At 43.0% G+C, this 6,659-nt stretch overlaps 1 pseudogene; it reads left to right on the top strand.

The window, feature by feature from the left end:
* The first annotated feature begins 281 nt into the window (after positions 1-281).
* On the top strand, positions 282-1,065 carry LOC102913452 (protein disulfide-isomerase TMX3 pseudogene; annotated as a pseudogene).
* Positions 1,066-6,659: the final 5,594 nt, after the last annotated feature.

A 6,659-nucleotide genomic window follows, 5' to 3' on the forward strand; every position in this document is an offset into this window, starting at 1 on the left:
ACTGAGGCTCCTTCCTCTCTGGTGACTGTAGTTTGAATCAAGTTGACACACAAAACCAGCCAGTAGAGTTCAACATGAATCATTTAAAGATAATTGAAAAGATGGCATTTGGCTTGTTGATACATTGTTTCAGAGTTTGGATTTTGGAATTATCCAACAATAAACTATTAAAGCAAGACTTGACATATAATTGCAAAGGACCATGGAGTAAAGATGATACATTATTGAGTTTGCTCACAGAGTGATGCTGAATGCTGATTCAGTCACGTCCACATCAGCAAATGTTTGTCCTTGTGTTAAAGACACATCATATGTTTTTGGTGCATATTGGTGGGAGAATCACGTTTGAAAGAGAAATATATAGATGTTGTTTGGGAATTAATTGTGTTTGAATATTTCTGTCTCAGAAGCTCCCGAGTTTGTGGCACTGAAATAGATGGCTGCTGTGATTTACCCTGTATATAATGAGTATAAAGATGGACTCCATCTATCAGCAGGGATTTTACTTCATTCTAGAACTACCTAACTATGGATGGCTTCTTCCTGTATGATCTTGGAGACTTGGGAAAACTTGTGGTCATTGTAGTAATTGATAAGAAAAAGACATCTCTCAAATATACCATATTAAATTCAATTATTCAGGAAGATGTTAGGGATAACAGAGAACACTTCCATAGAGGTTTTTAGTTTGGTCATGGGTGGAAATGACTAAATATCACCTTGCTCTCAGGTGAACTGACAAGACAATCCCAACTGCAGTTGTACTGAACACTTCAAACCAACAATACTTTTTGCTACATAGGCATGGTAAGGAAGCCAGTGACAGGGTCCAGTTCATTAAGAGCATTTTGGACAGTTACAGCACCAGTCCAAGGATGGGATAGCATTTTGCAGAGATTGAAAATAATAGTATTTGGTGCCAAAGCTTCAATTGCATCTGTATTCAAGAGTTGTCCATTTATGGGCTGCGTTCTCTTTGGCTTGCCACTGGGTGTCATCAGCGTCATGTGCTAGGGAATGTGCACAGCTAAATCAAGGGTGAAAGCTGATAGGAGAGTGATGTGAAGTACCTGTCTAAAGGCTCAGTGAAAGACTAGGAACACATAGAAGAGGGAAAAAAATAGTCACGCAGTGGAGGACCTCTATTGCAGAGTCCAAGGATATGTTAGAAAAGAAACAAGATTGAGTCTTTACAGATATGAAATATTGATAGGATTTCAAATTATTAGAGTCTATTTATTGAATTTAGACATTTAGTCATGATCTATTTACAGAAGAGCTTGATGCCAGACTGGTCTACAAAGTTAGTTCCAGGACAGGCAGGGCTATATATTTTGATTTCAAAAAATCAAAATAATAGTAATGATAATAATACAGAAATGTGATTTATAGAAAAATAGTATTTCCACCTACAATATCAATTCTCCTTTTTTAAGATAAAATTTATACAAACAAAATCAAGTCTTTAAAATTTAGGTGCTTAAAAAAACTAGTAACTTTTTCCATGAATCAAATTTAAGATCTTGAGGTTAATAACATTGTGATTTTTTTTATAGCATAGAGTGCTTATCTTACTAGTTGTTTTAAAAGGAGAGTGGTTACTTTTTAACTTTATACTTAGTTTTATTGTTATAATATTGGCATATGGACCCACAAAATGAGGGAATAGTCCTGTGACTGATCTTTTTAAAATGACTAGGATATACAGGGAGTGGCAGCTTTAGCTGATGTCTTTGTAGCACTCAGCGGTCAGATCATTCAGCACTGTAGGAAGGAGAGGTCCCTTTAGTCCACTGCCTTAGCCAAAACAGCCTAGTATTTTGTTGCACTTCACTTTTATTTTAAATATTGACATTACTTCGAAAATTTCTATGAATAAAAAGGGATGTTTTCAAAAGTTATATATATGCATATATATACATAAATGTATATATATCATATGTTTATTAAATTATGTAAACTTTAATGATAATTTATGGTCTAGAATGTGGGTATATACATGTTATCTTAGTTAGGATTTCTATTGCTGTGAAGAGACACCATGACCATGGTAACTTTTATAAAAGAAAAAATTTATTTAGGGCAGGAGCTTACAGTTTCAGAAGTTTAGTCCATTATCATCATGGTGGGGAGCATGGCGGCATGCAGGCAGACATGGTGCTGGAGAAGGAGCTGCTACCTGTTGATATGCAGGCAACAGGAAGTAGACTGTCTTACTGGGCATGGCCCAAGCACATATAAAACCTCAAAGCCTGCCTCCATAGTGACATACACACTTCCTCAAAAAAGACTACACCTATTCTAATTAAGGCCACACTTCCTAATAGTGCCACTCCCTTTGGGGGCCATTTTCTTTCAAACCACCACAGTCTACTCCCTGGCCCCCAAAGGCTTGTAGCTCTTGTAGTTTAGAGGCAGCAGGAAAGAGAAGACACACCATGCAACAGAACTCACATGGGAGGTTTATTGGGGGAGGGGAGGGATTCAGAGATTCAGGGATTCAGGTCTCTGGGGAGAAGTGGTGGAGAAAAGGAGTGGAGGAAAGGGGTGGAGCTTGCTTTTTAAGGAGGTATAGCCCACGTGCACAGGGACTACATAGTGATGTAGTGGTTGTAGCCGATTTCATATTCTGTCAGGACCCTGAGCAGTCCGGCATAACTGCCTGAGTTCCGACAAGCACACGCGCACAAGGGGTACACTTAGTCGCCGCAGCAGCTGAGGACCCTGAGCAAGCCAGCATAACGCCTAAATGCCAACAAGCTCATCCACACAGGGAGTGGCTATAGCTGATGATATATCCTTCCAGGTCCCCAAGAGGAGGCCATTGCAGATGCCTGAATGCTAATGTTCCTCCTGTTTGTTTATTATAAAAATGTGAGGAGTTAGAAATGGGTAGCAGCTGAGGTGGGAATGAGGGCGCCAAGTTATCAAGACTGCTTCCTTCTAACCTGAGTGGCATTGGTCATCTTTGGGGCACCTAGAAAGCTGGGATGCTGAGATGGTGTCCTGGGATAGCTGATGGTTTCACTGTTGACTAGGCTCTGTGGAACCATCTGGTGCCACTGGGACCTGGTAAAACACTGGCAGGGCAGAAGATAAAGATGAGTTTAGGGGAAAATTTTTTTCTTAGGTCCTGGTAGGGAGGGGAGTCCCCAGACCAGGGAAATGTGACAGTACTTACCTGGAGTGCATCTGACCTGTTTGAGATGGTTCCAAGTCAACTCCTTGGAGCTTACAAGAATATTTTGAGTTTGCAAAAAGATAAGTTTTAGACACATTAGCATTCCCATTGTTTATAATCTGTACTGAAATCCACATTGTAGAAAAGGCAGTATGCTCATGCCTTTGAGTCATTTTAAGCAACTAAAGGGAATCTAAAATCCTGAGCTTATCGCTATTATAATATAGTGGTATAGTATAATTTTTTTTTTTTTTTTACCATTTTTGCCAGAGTTAGATTAATAGCTTATCAGAATTCCATTGGTTAATGTTAAGGCTATGAACTGTTGGAAACTTAATGTAACAGTAGCATCGCATGCTAGAGAAGTCTGGAACATGTTTCATTCTTTTCTATATCTCAAATCACTTTCTCCTTATCACTGATAAGCTTTCCTATCTTCACATAAGCGAACCTTAGAGCACCTGGTCCTTTTCCATCACCACAGCATCACCTGATGCCCTCTTTCTATCCAATTTACCAGGAGACACAGGTGGTTGATTACTGAGGGCAGTCATTGTAGAGAGTGCCTTTTAAATAAAGGAGTGGTAAGAAGTTACATTGAAATATGTTCTGTGAGTCTCTTTTTTGAGACTGGGGTTGGGGATATCTCTGGGGTGCTGTTGGTTCTCACCACCCAGGCACATTTGGCAGTCTTTATGCCTCCAGCTCTGTGGTTAATGGTTGGTAGTCCTATAACAATAGCTAATTAGTTATTTAATTAGAGATTTTTGAATGTGTTATGGAGATACATAGAGAGGAAATTGATGAAGAAGGGTGTGATTAGTAGAGACAGGAGAACGTGGAGAGGTGTCAGGAGGGAAAGCATCCATTTCCACATGGGGTTCTCAATCCAGTAGAGTTGAACATGGCTGTGGGGTGAAGCCTTAATCTTCTGGAATTGGGGACAAGAAAGTTGAACCTGGCATCCTCTGACACTTAAGGGAGCAGGGTCCTGTTGGGCTTGATGTGTATGAGGAAAAAATTTCTTGAGGTGAGGGAGTAAAGGGCTTGAGGCGGGATAAGTGAATCCAGTGGGAAAGACCCTCAAGCTTAGCAGCTGTGGGGTTACAAGAATAACCTCGAAGGGGCCCTGCCATTTAGGGGAAAAGGATGAGGGATGTTGGTCTGGAAGAGAGAAAAGGACCTGATCCCTGATGTTGATTGGAGATGGACAGGGGTTGGCGCATGGTCAGGGTAGAGAGTGGTCAGTAAAGTTCCATAGGAGAGAGCAGAGACGACAGAGTAAGGGAGTGAGTAGGCGATCCAGGAGAGGTTAGGGTTTGGCTGAGAGACTGGGGGTTAGAACTGGCTGCCCATACATGAGCTCAGATGATGAGACAGGAAGGGATCAATTGGAGGAGAGTCCGGAGCCTGAAAAGAGCCAGAGGCAAGAGCTTTACCCAATTGAGGTGAAGTTCCTGTGACGTTTTAACAAGGGTGGTTTTCCAGGAGTGATTAATTTGTTCTATCTTTCCTGAGGACTGCAGGTCTTACGGGATATGAAAATGCCAAGGAATGTCGAGGGCTTAAACAGGGTTTGTGAAATCTGGGAGGTGAATTCAGGACCGTTGTCTGACTGGAGGGAGGTGGGGATTCCAAATTGGAGAATGATCTCCTGGAGGAGATCAGAGCTTGTCTGAGCCCTTTTGTTAGTGGTTGGGAATGCCTCTACCCAGCCTGAAATGTGTCTATTAGGTCCAAGAGGTACTACACAGAGAAACCCTGCCTCAAAAAACAAACAAACAAACAAAATGAAAAAAGAAATGTAAATCCTCAGGGGTGGGCTGCAGGTGGGCCTTACAAGGTGAAACAGAACTTGGCTATTAGGATGAAAGAGCTGGTGTAGATAGGACAGAATTTGTCAAGTGTCAGGGGGTGACCCTGGGGATGAGGGTTGTAGTGCAAGGATTCCCTGCAGTACAGGGAGTGAGGTGAGTTGGAAGTGAGTGAGTCTAGGAAGGCTGCAGCTCTAGCAGCCTCATCAACTCAGTTCTTTCTCTTAGAGATGATGGGGTTGTTGGCCTGGTGAGACCGGCAGTGGGTAATCCCTATAGCTGTGGAGAGATGGGTTTTTTTTTTAGCACGGCCATAATTTGACATGAGTTGGTTATAGACGCTCCTTTTGTTGTAAGTAGTCCTAGCTCTTTCCAGATGTCAGTGTGGGACAGGAGGATATTTTTTTTTTTTTCCGAGACAGGGTTTCTCTGCGTAGCTTTGTGCCTTTCCTGGAGCTCACTTGGTAGTCCAGGCTGGCCTCGAACTCACAGAGATCCGCATGGCTCTGCCTCCCGAGTGCTAGGATTAAAGGCGTGCGCCACCACCGCCCGGCTCAGGACAGGAGGATATGAAAAGCATATTTGTAAACATATAGGGATTGTCCTTGTGCCAATTGGGAGGCACAGGTGAGAGCTATTATTTCATTTTGTTGATTAGTGTTGTGGGCATGGCAGGCCTGTGTCTCAATCATCTCAGTATCTGACACTATGGAGTAGCTTGCTTTTTGGGGCCCCCTCATGTAAAAAGGAGCTACCATCTGTGTATCAGGTGTAGATGTCCTGAGGCAATGTGCCCTCCCGTGTGTGTGAGGGATGGGGCAGTGGTTCTTCTGGGGTTTCAGTGCAAGAATGAGATGGGGAGTGGTCAGTGTTTGGTTGAGGAAGATCTGAGATATTGAGGGTGGGCAAGATCGGAAAGTAAGTGTGGCATCTTCCACTAATGCCACCTAAAGAGAAAGAACCCAGGAAGGAGGTAGAGTTTGTAAGCCTTTATAAGTTAAGAGGTGGGACAGGTTGTGAGGGGAGAAGATAGTGGTGGGTGACCCAAAGGTTAGTTTTTTGATTCATGAACAAGGAGCTCAGCAGCTGCTAAAGCACATATGCAGGGTGCCCATCCCTAGGTGGTGAGGTCCAAGTTTTTTTGACAGATATGCTACTGGTGCAAAGGAAGGTCCCAGTTGGCGGCCTAGGGGCCCAGGGCATATCCCTCTTTTCCTGTTACATAGAAGGAGAAGGGACGGGTTAGATCTGGGAGATGTAGTGCTGGGGCCTGGAGGAGGGCCTGCTGGAGCTTCTGAAAGGACTCAGTAATGGGAGTGAGAAGAGGTTCATGTGAGGGCCAAGGGCTGCCTCATATAAAGGATGGGTAAGGAGGGAAAAAGAGGGGATCCAGGAAAATAAGTAGCCTGAAGTGGATCCTAATTAGTATTAACAATAAAAACCTGGAGTCAGATATTGAGGGTGAAAGCTGAAAGATCAGAGAAGCAGAGTAGCCAGCCACCAGAGACTTTTTTTTTCCTCTACAAAATCTCAGACTGAATAGGGCATCCTGTCTCTATGAATCCTCAGACTGAATGGGGGCTGAGAACCTGCCTCCACCTGTTTTATATTCCTGTCTCCACCTCCCTAGTGCTGAGATTAAAGGCATGAGCCTCCCATGTTCT

Source organism: Peromyscus maniculatus, chromosome 14 (genome assembly GCF_049852395.1).
Source record: "Peromyscus maniculatus bairdii isolate BWxNUB_F1_BW_parent chromosome 14, HU_Pman_BW_mat_3.1, whole genome shotgun sequence".
In the NCBI taxonomy this organism is placed as follows: domain Eukaryota; kingdom Metazoa; phylum Chordata; class Mammalia; order Rodentia; family Cricetidae; genus Peromyscus; species Peromyscus maniculatus.